Consider the following 19035-nt stretch of genomic DNA (forward strand, 5'->3'; position numbering starts at 1 on the left):
AGAAGGCAGGCTACACCACATTCTAGCTGTGATTCCCTCCCCCCATTTCTTTTTCATAATGGTCCAGCACTTGTTCTGCAGCCTTTTTATACCATCTCCTCTCTGAGGTATGTAAATAATTTAGTCAACAGCAATGCATTATGCAATTTATTTTCAGCCAACAGCACAGCCTTCGTTAGGTGCAATTCATGGGAAGAAGCAGTTAATTATGGTAATTCATCTGCAGACCTAGGTGAGCAATTTCACTGTTATTCTGCTATCCTACTTAATATGCATGTGCTGTATGAGAGCAGTTAAATGGCAACTTTCAAGGCTGACATCCCAAACCCCGATTCCATAACAAGCTTTGAACCTGGGCTTAAGGCAGAGCTACAGTAAACAGGGCTTCTGGGAGGCGAAGGAGTCAATTTACACAAAACAACTTGCAAGCTCAGGGTTTAAGGTAGTCTAGTGAATAGACCTCTACCAGATCCTAGGAATAATTCTATGCTATTGTATTGCACAATTTGTGGAATGGTATGTGATCATATAATTAGAGATCATATAGTACATTCACACAAAGAATACTTTAGGGCTTGCCGGGGAGGGGGGAGGGGACCTCTTTTAAAAAAGAAAATTACATTATCTGGAAATTCAGAGCTAATCTCAACAAATCAGAAATGCTACCAGAGAGCTTTTTCTTCATAAACTTTAGAAAAAAACATTTTAGGTCTGATTTCTGCCTGAGGAAGAAACAGCTCCAAACAAAACCAGCTGAGGCTTTGAGTCACTGAGGTGTTAAAAGCCTAAATAAAATATTTAGGAAAATAGACTGAAATATGTGCAAATATTAAAAATATAATAATTTCTAAACTGCAGCTCTATGATTGCAATGACAAGGAGGCAAAGACACCATTTGGTTCAGAAGCAACACTGAAGAAGTGCTTTGAACAGGTGAAGGAAGAATGCCATGGGTTTGGAGGCTGAACCCGAGGAGAGAACGAAGGGCAGGTCCCAGAGAGGATGGCAGCTTCCTGGAGAAGGGCTGTGCTCCAGCACAGCCTGCTTAACCCCTGTGTTGAGGGGAGGGCTCCAAGCTCTTCTCCTGTCCACCCCATCCAGAGGCCATCCCGAGTGTCCTCGCTGTGTCCTGCCCAAGGGTGACAGCCTTGGGAGGAGAGCCCTTGATCCTGGGGCTCCTCTCCACTGCAGCTCACCTCCGCCCTTGTGCAGCCCTCTGCAGGCTCCACAATCCGGTTCAATGACCCAGCTTTCGTAACCTCCAAGAGCACACAGCTACCGAAGGGCAGGCTCCTGCCAAATCGCTGCCCTCCCCTGGGAAGCACATCAAATCCTGCACGAACCGCTGGAGCTCCACACGCTCTGCATGGAGAACTGGCGCCCAACTCAGCTCTGCGTGTGCAGCGCTGGTCCTCAGCCACAAACCATGCCTGGAAACCTGAAAAACTTCTCCTTGATTAAAAGATTAAAGTCACAAAAACCAAAAGAGAGTCACTGCTTTAATGGCAGAAGGCACAGAGCTTTATCGTGAGCCTCCTGAAGGTCTCAGTGGAGCACAGGTCCAAGAAGCACAGTCAGACAGACAGTTTTAATTCAACCTTACATGCCTTGATACAGCCACAGGATGAAAGCGTTAGTGGCCTCTAGTTTGTTTATGACTGACTACATATGCTAGAATGTGCTCTGCCAAAACCCACTGCTAAAACAAAAACCAGCCTTCCAATGGCACAAAACTTCATAAAGCAAATAAACAACACATTGCAAATATTTAAGGCTTCCAAGCAAAGGCTACTTCCATAAAGTCCAACATTTAAACTGGCAACAACACATTTCAGACACTGAAACAAACGACTGGCAAAAAACCCCCATCACCCTCAGCATTTCAAATGGTTCATTTTTCTGTTATCCTGAAACACTCAGGGCACTCAAATTATAACTGAGCAAATATACATATCCTTTCCTATTTAAAACAAAACAAAAAATTGGAAACATTAAATTTAAATCTTTCTGCTTAACCCAGGACTAGCAAACTGTCAGCGCTGAAAATTAGTTTCACAGAGCCCTAATGTGTCTGAAAATGGCTTATTTGCTACACATGACAAGCAAATTCCGAAATAAAGGGAAACCCTTTCCCTCAACATGTACACTAATATTTTTCTTTCCTGAAGGTTGGATTACTTCCAGAAACCTGAATTGACTTCAATGGAGCGATAATATATTTCTTAGGAAGAACATGCAAACTGCCTGAGATCACAAGAAAATGGTTCAACCAAGAAAGGGCTTCACTCAGCTCTTCTAAATATACCGAAGAATCACACTTAAGTGATATTTTTTAAAACAATTAGGGCTTGACTACACCAACAGCCATATCAGCTGATATATAGATATATATTACTCTAAACAGGAATGAGACACTTTCTTCCTGGAGTCATTCCAAAAAAAATGTGAGCCTACTGTAAATTCCCACTTTTAACTTCAACCCATGCTGCCAGTGTGTGTAAATACATCTTTGCAAAGTTCAAGGTATTTATTTAACTGCTAGCAGGACTTTCTTTTCAAATTAACCAGAGATACTTCTCAAGGTAGAGTATGGTGAAAATAAGAAAAGTCACCATACAGAAGTACAATTTATAATACCAAAACCCAAATGTCTACAACTTTAGGTACTACTCCCAAAGTGAAGAGACTCCCCAGAATTACAACACTCCCTAAAATTTCCTTTTTTCAGCAGATGAAAAATGTCCAAACAACATATGAAAAAAAGATAATTTAACAGTGAATGTCTGCTCATCAGTGTCACAAGCACAGCTGTGACAGCCAGGACCAAGATGTGCTTTAGGAGACACCTATACCAGCAAGGAAAACACTGACCAGAAATCAATGTCCTCAGACCAGGAACACACCACTGGCTCCCAGTAAAGGGCATAAAAAAAAGATTTTCATAAAAGCTTGTAAATTAGTTTATAGTTAAACTTATAAACAAGAATAATTTCGGAAGCTGTAAAGGAAGACTCACCCAAATGAAATTAGATGCACATGGCAAAGATTTATGTGTATTTTACGTATGGGTGAACCCGAGCAGTCAGTACAAGCCTGTATGTACAGACTGGCTGAGCTATCAGCTGGCCCACTGCACTCTGAGGAGATTCTGCCTGATAGCACAGCTGAGATAAGGAATTCATGGCCCACGCTTACCTAAACTAACCACATTCACTCCCATGGCTCAGCCACAGCCTCCACAGTAGCAACACCAGTGTTTGTGGAGCCAGGCTGTAAAACTGGTGCAACAAAACTACCTGGACTTTAATCCCCTCTCCCCACCAAAGCAGTTGTTGGGTTTAACACATCCTTCCAGAGATGATGTTTTTAGGACCCATAAATCTGTCTCAGCATGGCAGAGAACTCAATATACCACATTAGAGGATAGAAACTCTTTTGTGCCTCTGCTCTATCAAGAACAGGGTCAGCTCAAGGGTTCCATCCCCAGTGCTGGGATAGGTGGCTGCCTGTATAGCTGTTCTCCAAAACCCATTCCTGAAGTGGCTCCACCAAGAAAGTTCCACCTTTCCTCACTCCCAAAACTCTGCCAGGGTCCAGAAAAAGTGCAAGCATCTTAAAACTTCATATAAGGTTGCATTTCTACATTACTAAGGACAGAAACATGCCTAAATTTACGAACCAAGTAGCCTAATTTCAATATGTCCTGGCACTAGAAAATATTTCCAATGTGAAAGACCACATACTGTCCAAAAGAAAACTAAAAGACACAGACAAAACCTATAAATTAAAATGGAGTACTTGCTTAAACTAAAAACTCCAAGTAAGCAGAGACTGAAAAATTAAACAAAAGCCACTTTACACTGCTACCTACACAGCCATTCACCAGAAGATCTCGGAGCACTGAACTGGTCTGAAAAAGCTCCTGTTAAGTATTAAATCACTGATGCATGGGTAAATTTGTTAATCCATTTGCATAGGTCACACAGTGGCAGAAATAACAGATAATCCTGACACCAGCTTTCTGTCCTAATCATTATGTGGACAGAAAATCTTCAGTGATGTAAACAAAAAATAAAGTAAACACAGTGATCTGTCACATACTCATATATTAGGTCAACTCAGAAAAGCAAAATTGTGGGTGTGGGGAGTGGAGGTCTCTGGGGATGCACCACAGAGCTAGACAGGCCTGTGGAAATGCATGGAGAGAATTTATACCCAGAAAGTAATTCCGTAATTCCCTCTATCAGGCAGTTCCAGTGAAGGGACTGTGTGAACAAACTGCCGTCACACTCAAAAAAAAAGTCTGAAAACCTTGAGCAGTAACCCACACAATATATTCCACTGCTGTATTACACCCACATTAGGATGCCAAAAGTTTGCCATTCATCCTGCATTGAAATTAAAGCAGTATTTTACAACACTGCCTGCAAGCCACCCAAACTGGGGAAGTTTTCTAATACCAGAGAGCAGATGGACACACAGCTGACACTGACGACACACAGTCAAGATTGCTACGAGAATCTCTACCAGCTTGAAAGTTTCTACAACCTTCCGTGCCATTACAAATGAAAGCAACTTGGTAATACCTACTGTGGAGCCCTGACAATTCAAGATCATTTTGGTGAACCTGTAGAGGTATAAAACACACTGCAAGCACCAGCTTCCAAAAAGGAAAAAGCAAGACTATACACTGATTAAAAAAAAAAAAAAAAAAAAAAACCCCAAACCACAACCACATTTATCCTCCAAATCAAAAATACTGGACCAGACAATGAGCTACACAGGCATTGTTAAGATGTACTAAAAACAATAACATAATAAAAATCACTGTAGGCAGGGAAGACTAATCTTTCTGCTCTTCCTTAAGCAAAACTCACAGCAATTTCAATGGAATTCTCCCCCAGATACGGCTGGATGACTACATCCACAGCCTACACGTGCCAAGTCTGCTCCTGCAGCCAGTCTCTGCTGCATCCATCTTAGTTACACTACACATATCCTGATTACAGGGAGTTATAAACAGCATGAGTAATTTAGAGGTGATCCACAAAACTGTGACTTCAGTACAGATGAGGTCCACTATTACTGTCTCCAGTGCACCAGCCCTATGGTAAAGGACTTGCACCTGGAAGACTTTCAAGCAAATATCTTTTACTGACTTTCTCAAAAGCACGTTCTCCATTCTCTCAGCCCCAAGCACACTCTGGAGCCAGAACACCAGCCTGCTATCCATAGTTTCTGCTTGGAAATGAGGTAGGAGAGAGTTTATGATCCATTAAGTCACCTGTGTTTATTTCCTAGGTTCTGGACAACAAGACATGAAATAAAAATGGTGTTTAGGTATAAAGCAAGAGAGTGTTTTATCGTGCAGTTTCTGGATGTGAACCCTTTAAAGACAAAGCTCGGCTCCGAAGTCGCAGTTCCACACAGGACAAAGGCGCCTGTGCGCACGTCCCAGCTCGCAGCCTCAAAGCCCTGTTTGTTCACCCAGAACAATGGGGCATGTGACTTGTCAACACTACCCACAATAAAAACAATAAGATAAGGCTGCCACTGATTTCACGATGACTGACTTTGTTTTCACTAATTTTAAGTCACAATGTCAATAAAAACTTCTTGCATAAAACCCCTTAATTTGAAGAGCCCAAAGCCAACTCCACCTTGCGCTGAGGTTTTCACTTCAACTTCCTCAGCTTTTCATGTCTGTACTAAATGCTCACACCAACTCCCTCCAAAGCCTCCCTCTGACTTCATCAAGAGTTGGATCAATGCTATATGCCTAGAGCCAAGATTATTTTTATCATATAAGAGCACTGCCAAAATTTGTCCTCTGCATTTCCTGCCCTGTGTGCCCATCCCAAGCACCCATGTGCCCACAGGCAGGCCCCTCACTCACCTCCTGCTTGCTGCCAGGGGCACACACAGGAAAATGAAACTTCCCCAGCAGCCCAGCAGGTTTTGCTCCACCACCGACTCAGGCTACATCATCCAAACCCATTCAACCCCTCCAGTTCAAGAGGGCTATCTAGGACAGAGTCCTGCATAAAAATTTAACTTTTTGAGAAAGAGGAAGAAAGCAGAGAAGACCCAGAGAACAGAAACAAGAAGGCAATTTGATTTAAAGGACTGACAAGAGAACAGATGGGGAGAACACAAAAGAAAAAGTCCAAAATAACAAAAAGGACAGAGAAAGCCCAGGGGGAAAAAATTTAAAAAAAAACAGGTGGGGAATGATTAGAAAAATCAAACAAAGCCTTAGGAAGGGGTAAGAATAAAATGGTGCAAACTGCCAGTTCACTACACTTATTTGCCACTTTCCCACTACAGCATGGACAAGGAGCAGAGCCAAGAGGAGAAGGCAGAGCCACCCTGACACTAGGAAAGGGTTAATTCAGAAAAAAGAAGGCAGCACAATCTTGCACCACTTGTCTTTTTATCACACATGGGGAGGCTTGGGGGGTTATTTTATTACACAGAACAGCAGTAGGCCCAGCAGCATCAGATTAACAAATACAACTAGGCAGCAACAGGCACACGGAAGTACATTGCAGTTCCAAACTTTCACCATTTACAGGAACATTAACACAAATGAAATCTGACTAACCTGATCTCTGAATGTGTTTTTAAAACCTGTGCATTTCTTTCATTTCACCTTGACAAAACTCCGTTCCACAAGCAGGTAGTTACAGCGTTACAGGCCCAGGCCACAGCTGGGTAAGTGGGAGGCACATCAAGCACATAATGAAATTTCACTATTCTAACATGATCAATGGAGCTTTCTGGAGCTCTGCAGCAGTGTCCAACACACACAGGGCCTTGCTGCTGGCACAACAGCCAGACCTCAGCCTACGTAAGGGACGTTCTCCTAGCCGGAGTCTGACGCTGCATTTCACATACCCTCCGAGCCTCGCGTGTGAAGTCATCCCTAGCATCAAAGAGCGAGTCAAAACACATCCACAGTGTTTTCCCTGGCTACCTCTGAAAGTTTCCATCCCTTTATCTTTCATGTAAGTTTTTTAAAAATTCTTCCCACCATTTCTGTTGATACGCACAGGATCTCCAGAAGTCCCCAGCACATGCAAGCAGTGAGTATCTCTCTAACATGGGACCTCAGCTGTGTTCCAGGCACTGATGGGAAAACTGAATTTGGTGCTTTCACAACCAGCCCACAGAACCACACAAAGAGAGGGTTCATTTTTTAAGACAAAAGCAATGCCCTTCTTAGCAGAAAATAATACACCTAGGAGGGCTGTGGTGCCCAGGCACCTCAATGGGATGACCCAGTCGTAAAGAGGGCTTTTTGTTTTATTTTAATAGAAGAGACTCTTAAAACTTAATTGCTAATGTATTTAATGTGCATTATATGTACTGTAAAAAAGAATCTTACAAAGGGCCTTGATGAACTAGGAAAAGTAAAAAATAACCTTGCACATGTAGACAGCAGAAGAACCAACTAACGTGGATTTTGCCAACAGCAGGATAACACTGATATTTCTAATGTAATCAAAGGCCATTCACAATCTGCCCTGGAAGACATTCACAGAAATACAAAGCATTTTTCTTACAACTCAAACAACTGTGACAAATATTTACTACAAAGGCAAAAGCTGTTAAAAAAAAAAAGAAAAAGAAGTTGGTTTCTATTAATCAGCTACATTTAGACATCCATTCCTGCTATCAGATCAAGCTCATCAAAACGGCTTAGTAGGTTGTTTCATTGTATTTGTGTTCAAGTTTGTCACAACTCAACATATTGAAGTTTCATATTGCTGACTTTTTTCATGCCCACAATGGTAGATACTTACAGTCTAAACAACATACCAGATTGTGAAATTTAGTTGTGCCTTCAAAATAAAGTAGAAAATCAAGTACCATGTCAGCATCAAGAAAACATTCATACTGTTCAGCAAGTACAGACCTCACTTCTACAAACCCCAGATTTGTTGCACAGCAATGGGAAACAGCTAGTCCATTGCTACACAAGATACACTTCTAGCACAATTTATTTGATGTCAGCATTAATAGATGGTTTGACCACGTTATCCCTCATTTTCCTTCATCCACATTAGTGCTAACTTTGCTTTCTAAGTACATTAAAAAGTATAAAATCTGATACATTAGAGAATCACAAACATCATCATGGCAAAAAATCCGTATTTTTACAAAGCCCTTCACAATTAAAATTTACCTCCAAGAGTCTGTATTTAGAAAAGTGTGTTTGTGTTGATACACAAGCAGAAATTTCTGCACTAGAGAAGAACGTGAACATCCATACAGAAATTAGTGGTGATTCATTGTTTAGCAGTTGTCTTCCCTCTACAGCACACCACAGACTGAAGGACACGTTGCCAAACTGAGAGCACCAATACTTCCTTTAACCTAATATAGGACAAATAAATACACTTCAACAGCTTCTAAATCTTGCACGTCCTACTTTTTTGACCCAGATCTCTTGTTATTTCCCCCATAGGTCTATGCAATATCAAAACTATTTTTTCCCCACAAATTTAGACATAACCTAAAAGAGGAAAAGTTCTCATGCTTACTGTGAGCTAGAGAGACCTGGAAGTGGGGGGGAGGGTCAGACTCACTCATCTCTCTTAAGATCAATCGGTATTTTAAGGTAAGCTCCTCTCCCAACTGCTGAAATAAATGGCAAAAACGCTCATTTGTCCAAGAGGACTGTAAGTTAGACCAATATCAATAACAAATGAAAAATAATGACATCTTTTTAATACTATTTTTACAAAGCAAAATAGTATTTTCAGAAGTCATGCTGACACTCGAGCATGAATCAGTCTGTCCAAAAACCACTAAAGAGCTATGAAACTTGTTATTGCACTCCTTGGACAGACTGGGCAACTTATTCCAGGAAATCAAACTGTCTCCTCTTTGCCTGGTACTTTTAGGGAACCATCAGAGAACTCAAATCTGCCTCACATGTGCTCGCCATCCATAATTCCCCACTCAGTTTGCTGGCAATACGTCACCCATGTGAAGAGCCTGAACTTTTAACATTGTTAATGTCAAATGGATGCAACTTTGAGGATGGGTTCTATTTAGGACTCTAGCCCTTGACAGTTTCTGTGGTTTTGGCACCAGACACAGCATTTAGCACTGTATTTTCACAAACAGTAAATATTTGACCCTTAACTCATAACCTTGGAAAAATGCTCCAGAAATAGGCAGCACAGAGATCTTTTCTGCAGCTCTTTGGTTGCCACCAACAGGCACATAGCTGTGCACAGAGCAAAGTTTCCACTTTCACAGTCCCAATTCATAAAAATCTACCATCAGCCTGACGTCAGTGGGGTGAGAGGGAGCTCTGTGTGCAGCCAGAGAAGCGACTGAATCATTCCCCAAACCCACAACGGGTTAAAAGGAGCACCAGCATTACTGCAGGGCCAGCTGCTCGCCTGCCCTGCCAGGCTGGCAAAACTATTGCCCCACTGAAGGGAAGGGAAGGTCTGCTACTCACACCCCAGCAGCTCAAACTTAGAGCCACGCACCTCCAGCAAAAGGAAATGACACCCAGCGTGTCTGCATATGGCACACGGTTGTGGAGAGTGTCTGTAACACACTGACACTGAGCAGAGACTGAACAGAGCCTCAGATCATAAAACAAAAAAATCCCACACAACTGTTTTCTCTGGATGATTCTGATTTTTTACTGCTAGACATTACTAGTAAGCAAGATTGCTCTTCTGCAACATGGAGACTTCAGAATTACAACAATAAACACGAGTCAGAGCACACAACATAGCCTTTTACTAATACTGCTCCCAGGAACAGAAACTACACCCTCACGGGAGTTTGCAAAAGCCTGCAAACCACACACAGGAGTTGATTTTTAGAAATGCTAAGCACACACAGAGACTGCCAACTTCACATGCAACTGCGGGGACTCAGCATCTTTGAAAATAAGACTATTAATATCTTACTTTAGAGAGGCAGATGCCAGCTTATACTCTTCTTAAGTGGAGTCAAGCTTGCACCAAGCACAACTACAGCACAAATTCAGGGACCAGATCCCCATTGGCACCACACCTCCAGCACCTGGAGGCAAGCAGGATACAGAGAGCACCAGGAAGGGCCATGGGCAGGCACTGAACCACACAGCCAGGCTGACACCCAATCCGCCTGCATTACTCATCTGCAAAAAATGGTGTGTTAGGCCAATAGCATACCTAGGGATGTTGCTTCTGGCATTCTAGCTAACATATTCCAAAGGACCTCGGTATCTCCACTTAGCACTGAGCTTGGCCCACACACAATTATATCCAAATTAAATTGTGCGTCTTTGAAAGACATTGCATATATTGGCCAAGACAATTCCATAACGCTCCCCCTCATCACTTTGGAGCTTCTTTCAGTAAGTTCTTCAGAAAGCTACACCAATTCACCAGACTTTCTTATTACTATTTCTATAAGGTAAGGAAATGCACTCAAAAGTCTTCCCTGAAATCAGCCCATCCAAGAAGCAAGTGAGCAGGTGTGAGCTGCAACACCAGCAATTTCACCTCTTGGCTAGCCAAAACAGCAAAATCCTACACACCCAACCAATGTGTGAATCTTCCCCTACAATTACACAACCTCCAGCCTGGAATGACCACTTACTTCTTATCAAGACAGAATTATTTTTAAGGCTCCTTATCAATATAAAAGGTCTAAAGGATGACACAGAAATGTAAGTGGTAAGGTACTAAAGACAAAGGTTTCAGAGTGTAAGCAGAGTTAGGGTTCTGTAGATCCTTCTGAACCAAAGACACATTTAACCTGTGCTCAAACAAGGCCACTAAAACTCCAGGGCATTTTGTATAAACAAGCTCAGCCTTTTTGTCATTACAAGTGGGAAGGAAAGGGCCTTCTCATCTTGGACTAGATACCACAAGGCAGAATCCTAAGAAGTTTGCCAGTTTTCATACAAATTGGCAATTTCCAGACCAGACTTCCAAACCTTTTCACTCAAGCTATCAACTCTCCCAGAGTGACAGCTATGCTGCCTCATTTTCACTGCTTCTTACCTCCAGTTAGCTAATTCAATTTTGCAAAATTAAAGGAAAGCCAATATATTCCCCTACAATTTCATATCAAAAGATATTCTTTACTCCTCATTTCATTGTCACACTTTATCTCAGAAGAAACCAATTATAAAATGAATAAAGCCATCTCCATCTACTCTGGTCAGGATCACTTGAACCTTTTTCTAGTAAAGTCACTCGTCATTTAAGTGACTTTACAGAAATTAAGACCATCTAACTTCATACTTCAGCACTTAAAAAACTGGGCACATTTGGGACAGGGGTAGATAGATCAATAACAGAAGCACAGAAATGGTTTCTTCATCACCTGTTAATTTGAAGCTACTACATTAATGCAGCAATGCAACTCAAAAAGAGAGAAGAGCTGTCAATCATAGCTCCTAATGGGAAGCTCCTGACACTCCTTCACCTAACACAAACACTTAAATTTGTATTTAAAAATGAGCATGCAATGAGTATATTCTCAGAGCAGGTACTTTTTGCAGGAGCCAAACATGCATAATTACAGAGTGTGCACACACACACACTTTCACTTCTCCCCCAGCCTGCAGCTACTTGCATGAGCTGATGTTTAGGGCACTAAATACAGCCATTATCACACCCTGAACTCTGGGTGCAGGCATGTGCAAACACACACCCAGCGAGGATGGTCAGCACACAGACCAGTATCACACCACTCAATAGGAACAACGTGAGTTAGATTATCAATGAGTCACACTTGGGTACGATACATCTCAGAATCACAATATTGCAGTATTGACACCACACCGACCGGCAGCACACCCTGTCCTTGCTCTCCTCTCCAAAGCACAGACCAGACCACTTTACCACCACCTTATCCCAGCTGGGGAGGGGAAGAGCTGGCAGGAGACTTGTGTCTGTCTCTCCTCTGCCTGCCAGCAGTGTCCTCGCCAGCAAGGTGTCAGAATTCACACAGGCACCACAATCCTCAGCAGCTGTGGGACCAGGGGGGCAGAAGAGACAGGCAAAGCAAGCAAAAACTGGAGGGGTGACTGCCACTTGGGACTCCCAAAGAGCAGAGGAATTAGTGATGAATAGGTGTCACACCCGCCACTACCTCAGCCTTCCCAAGACACTGTACAGTGCTGCTGTACCAAAACAGCACCAGGGTAATGAAAGATTCACATCCTACTGCCCACCACTAATACAAAACACACCCAACTTCTGGGAGCAACTTCACAGACAGCTGCAGAGCTCATTCAGCTGAACTAGACCACTGATGTTCACAAAGCTGTGTGTTTTACAGGACTTCCTGACTTCTGCACGATTACATCCTTGTAGGATGTGGGTCTTTACTGCCACTACAGAACTTATAACAGCAAACACATTCTGACTCAAATGTGAAGTCCACGTTCCATTGAATTCCAGACCAAAATGAAGTTAAGCAAAATAACTCAGTTTGCTTTACATTATTCAGATCTGTTCTTCCTAACTTAAAACTATTATCTGAAAACAACATTATCAGCAATTTTGGCCATTTCCCCTAATCCATCCAGAGCCCCTTTTATGCTTAGGGCTGTAGCACTTTTTAGCATCAAACTCTTTCATGATGAGAAAATGACTATGAAGTATTGCTGTTGGGTACTCAGCGCTTATACCCTGCCTTACAACTTCAAAGCATTACACAAACATCAATAATTACCATATGTAGAGTAAAACTGAAAGAAGTATTCATATTAAAAAAGAAACTCACAAGAAAAAAAAAATCTTAACTACCTGTTTGAAGGAGGGAAAAAGCTTAAGCAACAGAATCTTCTGTAATTATTGTATTCTTTATGCTACAAACACGCGTTATGGCTGTGCACGTTCAAACAAACAAAAACTATACACTCTTACAAAGTCTTAAAAACAAATTATAAAGCCCAAAAGCCAAACCCCAACTCCTTTCATAGATTTAAATTACATTTCCTTCTCCTTTCCTGAAGGAATGAGAGCGAAGCGTTCTCCAGGTGTTCCCAATAACAGTTTGGGAGGCAGGCCACCACGCTCCCAAGACAGAGTACCAGAAAACACGGTTCTCATGGAGAAAAATCCAACTTCCCCCAAGAAAACTTAAGATAGCGACAATGTACCAGCTCAGGTGACCTTAGGTAAATAATACAAATGTTGCCATTCCATTAGACCTTAAACAAAAACAAAGGGAAAAAAAAAACCACTAGAGAAAACCACAGAAAGTTTGTTTCGATCAATTACAGGGCACCACCTGTGCCCTAAGCACCATCAGCAGCCCCTTTTTTTCAATGGATAAGGGCAAAAACCCCTTCACAGCTCATCCACAAACACATACCCACTCACTTAAATTTAAGGACACACGCAGGAGCTTGCAGTCCAGTCCTCATTTGGAATATATTCCAAAAAGCCCGTTAACACATATGTCCAAAGGAAGGCCCCAAACCCAACATGAGCCTCACATGGACAAGCCTTTGGGTTACTCAGAGCAAGAAGAGGGCACCAAACTGCCCCGAAGCCCAGGTACAACCAAACCCCAAACACCAACCTGGCATATGGCACCCTTGCTGCTCAAGGAGCACAACTCACAACACCCAAAGGGCAGAGACCATGAACAGCAAAGAACCTTTTTAAAGCACACAACGTGCTCAGACATTTCTTTTAGCACGGAAGGACAGCAAAGCGAGTCAGACAAGCCCGCAAAACTCTTTTTTTAAGCAACAAAGACCTGTTTCTCCTGATCATGCCTCCCATGCCTTAACAATAAGGAAGGAATATGTTTTGTGATCCCCTCCCCCATAAATCAGTTAGGAATTTGATTTACACAGACAGGAAAACGAGGAAGTCGAGCACACTGGAGAGTAGTAAAAACTTCACCAGCAAACTTCACTTTCCTACACAGCGACCTACAAACCAAACTTTCCTCCAGACTCACGTGTCATCTGCAGCAACCAGCCCCTGCCATAAAGCACAGACAAAGTTTTGCTGTTCTGGGGATAAAGACAAGCGAGGAAGAGACTTTTATTCTGTCAAGCTGCCTTAAAAGGAAATTCGGTGTTGAAAGATTAAATTCACCTGGAACAACACGATAAATTTTAACCCTTTCGAGGGTACAACAATAACAAGCCACATATTTCAGGACTTAAATCCTCCACCAAGAAAACAGTACACACTGCATCAACCGTGCGAGCCCCTCTAATTGATGCAACACACAATTCACACCAGGGTTTCGGACAGGGATAAACCCTGGGAAGGAGAGACGCTGGGAAATGGGGAAATAAAAGCTTATTTTATGCCCCGAACCGGGCCCGCTCCCCGGCACCGCGGGGCATTGCACGTTCCGCCCCGAACTTCGCCGGCGAACTGATCAATAACTTGGCTCTGGGGGGAGCATGGGGAATGGCCCGGGGTGGGGGTGTATCCCCTCCCCAGGAACGGGGAGCCGGGATGGGGGAGAGCTCCGCCAGTGGGGGAGGGGAAGGGCCTCCCCTCCCCCATCCCGACCCGGCCCTGCCCCCCTTCCCCTCCCCCCTCCAAGTAAATATGCGGGAAGGGGGGGAGGGGAAGCCGCTCTTCCACACAAATCGGGCTAAAAATAGGCCTCTCGCCATGGCTCCAGTGTGCCATTCGCTGCCGAGGCCGGTGTCCCCCCCATCCCCCCGCTCCATTAAACCTTTTCTCTCTTTTTTCTAATTTAAAAAAATGAAGGCGGGTGGGGGAGGGGAAGCCAGCGGCGCGGGGTGGGGGAGGGGAAGGGATAAATATGCGTGCATATATATATGTATGTGTGTCTGTGTATATATATATATACACACATATTAATGAAAACGGGGGGTCACAGAGGCGTTGTGGTCCCATCCCCCTCCCGCCTGCACCGACACAAACAGGGCGGCCGCCCCCCCCCCCCATCCCCGGCCCCTGCCCGCCCCCGGGGCTCCGAGCCCCCCGGTTCTTACCTTGCGAGCGGCTGCTCCCCCCTTTCCCAGGGAATGGAGGCACGAGGAATTCACCCTGGATTGTCTCTCCTCCTCCCGTGTGTTTTATACCGCCGCGTGTATATACGCGCACATCCCTGCCTGTGTGAGTGTGTGTGTGTGTACACGCGTATCGTTATCGATTATATATATATGTATATACACACACATATATATATATATATATATGTATTTTTAAGGTGTCCACACCGAGAGGAGGAGGAGAAAAAAAACACCAGGAAAAAAAAAAAAACCAACAAAACCACCACACACACACAGGAGGAGGAAGGAAAAAAAATACCCAGCGCGTAGCGCTGTGATATTCAATTATATCCGAGCCAGGGGCCGGGGGAGGGGAGGGTGGGGGAGGGCGGGTGGGGGGACTGGAGATTAAGTCCCGAGGAAGGAGGGGAAAAAAAAAAGTAATATGTGTGTGTGTGATTGAGATTGAGGAGGGATCGGGGCGGAATGTGGGAGCTGTTACTGGGGGAAGGAGCCAAGCGGCGCGGAGCAGCCGGCGGCCCGCAGACACTCCGGGTGCCCGGCCGCGCCGAAATGGGCGCCGGCGGAGGGAAGGGAAGGAAGGGAGGGAAGGAAGGAGGAAGGGAAGCAGCGGAGCCGGGAGGCGAGGCCAGGCGAGGAGGAGCGGCCCGGCCCGGCCACACAAGCCCAGCGCGGGGGTCGGGAGGGGGACCCGCTCCCTGACGCGTTCCCCGCCGCACCCGGCAGTGCGGGAGGGGAGGGGAGGCGGCCGCGGGCGAAGGGAGGGAAGCGAAGGGGAGGCCGCCCGGGCACGGCAGGCCCCAGGCCGCGGAGCTTTTCTAGGAAAGACATTAAACTGCGCTGCCAACAGAGCTTATGTAAATGCAGGATGTAACATGGTGGTTTTGCCTCTGTCCTCGCAGCCCGTCGCGGTTGGCGATGGCACCTGGCACCGGGATCCAGCCCCGTGCGGGCACCCCGCTGCCGCCTCTGCCCTCTCGTTTCATCTAATGAAAATAATCTTCCGCAGCGCTAATGCAATGTCCTACCTGGGTGCTGCTCATTTTTACAATTGAAATGCTGTTTGTCCTCTATAGGGCCGCATTGTTTGTTTTTGAAAGCGAGCTTTGTTAATCAAAACCACATTTGTCACCAGGCAGCCCTTTCCATCTTAAAATGGTTTTGCAAGAGCGTTTCACACTCTTGGGCGATGGTCCAGCCCTCTCATGTCCGGACATTGGCACCCGTGCAGAGTCCCAGTGACCACAAACCCTGCACAGATGCGATGGCAACATCCAAGGTTATCCCAGCTCATTCGAAGGCTCTCCACACACCCCAGCCCAGCTCAAATAGGGCATCCACATCACCACACTCAATTTCTGAACTTGATTTCACTGCAGCTGGCAGTGGATAAAGAGATGGTCATGGATATAATGCCTTTTTTTTCTTTTTTTTTTTTTTTTTTTTTTTGTGGATAGAGTATTGTCAGAGAACTATGCTAGTCCTAAGGCAGCATTTCTGGATTTTACCTTCAGTCTAACACCTGGGATATACCATAGGCAGATTTTGCCTACCTGAGCATCATCACACAGGCAGATGGGGTTCATTGGCTCCAGCAAGCCTTGGGTAGATCTCTGCGTGTAGGATCCTCTCTTAGTACTCATTTTCTTCAGGGTCAAACCCATGCATTTCTCCTTCCTTTATGAAGAAAAATATTTAAATACAGGCCAAAGTTATGTAAAGAAACCTAAATCTCTCTAGAAAAGCCAGGAAGCGTATTTGTAACTGTAAATCACTTGGTGTCCAGCATTTATTTGTGTAATGATTTTGGTGGCCCAAGTGGGCAACTCTCTTTTCTCACTAATGGTGTGTAGGCTGTCTGCTTTAGGTACGTAAGGAGGCAATAGTTTTGAGCACTATATCCAGTCCAGCTCCAAAATTTGCTGAAAGTCAAGAAATTTAAGAGGGGAAGAAAAAGTGGCAAGGCACTCATTAACACGTTCACGCATTATAATCTTAGATCTGTCCATGCTTCTAATGGAGTTTGACCTCTTGATACTCTGATTTATTTCCCAGGTGAAAGAAGATAAGCACTAACAGTGTGTGGAGGAAGGGGAATGGGAATATGCACATAGCCTAAGGCAATAGGAAAGGGAACTCTTTTGGGGAACTGGGGGACAGCAGGGGCCTAATGAGGGACATGTGAGAGGTCCATGAAATGGGATTGAGAGGTGTGACATTCAGAAAGCTTGTGTGAGAAATGGGGGAAGGAGAATCCCTGAAGTGTGCGTTGTTTGGCCCTCGGGAACTACAAACACTGTCTTCCCATCCATCTGCCGAGCAGCGACAACGCGCTGAGCTGGAGTCATCTGGCTGAAGGTTTCCGTGCTCTGGTGTTCTCCAAATGTTCAGTTGCGGCTCTGGGGTGCCAGGCTCTCTTTTTTAACACAATGACGTGCTCAACCGGGCGATTTCCCGAGAAGCTCTGCTCTGCAGGATCTGCAAAGTGAATTCTGGCGGATTTGTGCTGTTATAGTCATCCCCCATCTGTTTTGTTCTGGTTTCCCTTTTTTCAAGAAGGCAAACACGCTGTAGGACTACACAAAGGCCTCTCACTCTCCGTGACGGGCTTTTGCCTTTGCAGTTCTCTTGCCCAAATGTGCAGCTGGATTCAGAGCTACAGGGGACACTTCCAGAGCACATGGGAAGGAGGCTCTCGCTTTCAGAGGTTTCCAAGAACGGATGTTGGGTAACACGGGGCAGTTGAGCAGGTTGTGGTTTGCAGCAGATTGTTCGGTGAGTGAGCTGAGCTCAGGGAGTTGGCTTTGCCTTCTGGGAGAGCCACTTCTGAACAATAACTCTTGTTACACTTCCCTTCCCAAAGTAGCAAGAAAGGTTGGACAAAACCCTAACTTTCAGATGTATAACTGGAGCAGAACTGAGGTCTTGGTTCATGTCTGTGTTTGAATGAAAGCACGCTTCTGAAGTTCTTCAGTGACAGCTGCTCACAGCCAGTGGCTCCATAATCCAAATGACTGGAAAGTCTTCTCACGCCCATATTTTTAAGATGCATCCTTAAAATAGTTGAAATGACTTGTAACAGGGAGTGCTCGGCCTACCAAGCACATATAAGCAAATATTTGCAATAACTGGCCCAGTGTTTGCACAGCACCAAGCACACTGCCTGGACTCCATAAATAATAATACTTGGCACTTGCAGAGTGGTTTCCATTTTCAAAGCACTTTAGTCATAACCCTTGACACCTATATGGCCTTTTACATCTTTACAAGAATTAATTAATCCTCACAATGCCCTGTGAGGTAGGTATGCACTGCAATAATAACAATAACAACAATTAATAATTCATGCATTCTACTCAAAAATCACTTCAGGGATTAAAATGCATCTGTAATACTTGGGGTTTATTAACATTTTCCAGCAAATAATAAAACCCATGCTATTGTGTTAAATCTATATAATATCTATCCATAAATCTTGTGCAGATTGGAGCGAGACTGAAGGCACAGTGAGGCACCAGCACATCAGCAGGAAGCAGATGGCTGGCTCCAGAAAAGTTCAAGCCCAGTCCCCACACAAAACCCAGGTGCCAGAGTGGAGCTCGCCACGCACGGCAGCGTGTAAATAAATAGCAGCAAACCAGGAAGGCTCTTTGTTCATTTTTAGCTCTTGTTGATGCAGGGGCTCCCCCAGCACACAGGGTGTGTGACCCCATCGTGCACAAACAGCACCAGGAGGGTGCAGGCGCTGCTGGGTGAGGAAGGGCACTGACTCAGCACGGAGGGCAGGGAGGAGCCTGGACAGCACCAGGCGAACACTTTCCCTCCGCACTTTCCCTCGTAAAAATTACCATAGTGCCTTTGATTTGCAGGCAAGCCCCAGTTAAACCTGATATTTAAACCAGCGGGACTTAAACCCTGTTGATTTAAACAGAAGAACCGTCAGGCTCCCACGGGGGAGCTCCGGGCTTGGCAGGGCAGCGGAGGGACCGGGCTCCCCACACCGAGGGATCCCCCACAAAGATGCTTTTGTCACTTTGCATCCCAAA

General features: G+C 44.6%; 1 protein-coding gene across 5 annotated transcripts in view; it reads right to left on the reverse strand.

Annotated features, from left to right (window-relative positions):
- TBL1XR1 (transducin beta like 1 X-linked receptor 1) overlaps positions 1 to 15345 on the reverse strand; it is a 108346-nt gene extending 93001 nt beyond the window's left edge. For all 5 annotated transcript variants that reach the window (XM_030954556.1, XM_030954555.1, XM_030954553.1 and 2 more), the window contains exon 1: positions 14969 to 15345. The gene's annotated coding sequence lies outside the window, so the exon portion shown is untranslated. The remainder of the gene's footprint in view (positions 1 to 14968) is intronic.
- Between the last annotated feature and the right edge of the window lie 3690 nt (positions 15346 to 19035).

This window comes from Camarhynchus parvulus, chromosome 9 (assembly GCF_901933205.1).
Source record: "Camarhynchus parvulus chromosome 9, STF_HiC, whole genome shotgun sequence".
Classification (NCBI taxonomy): domain Eukaryota; kingdom Metazoa; phylum Chordata; class Aves; order Passeriformes; family Thraupidae; genus Camarhynchus; species Camarhynchus parvulus.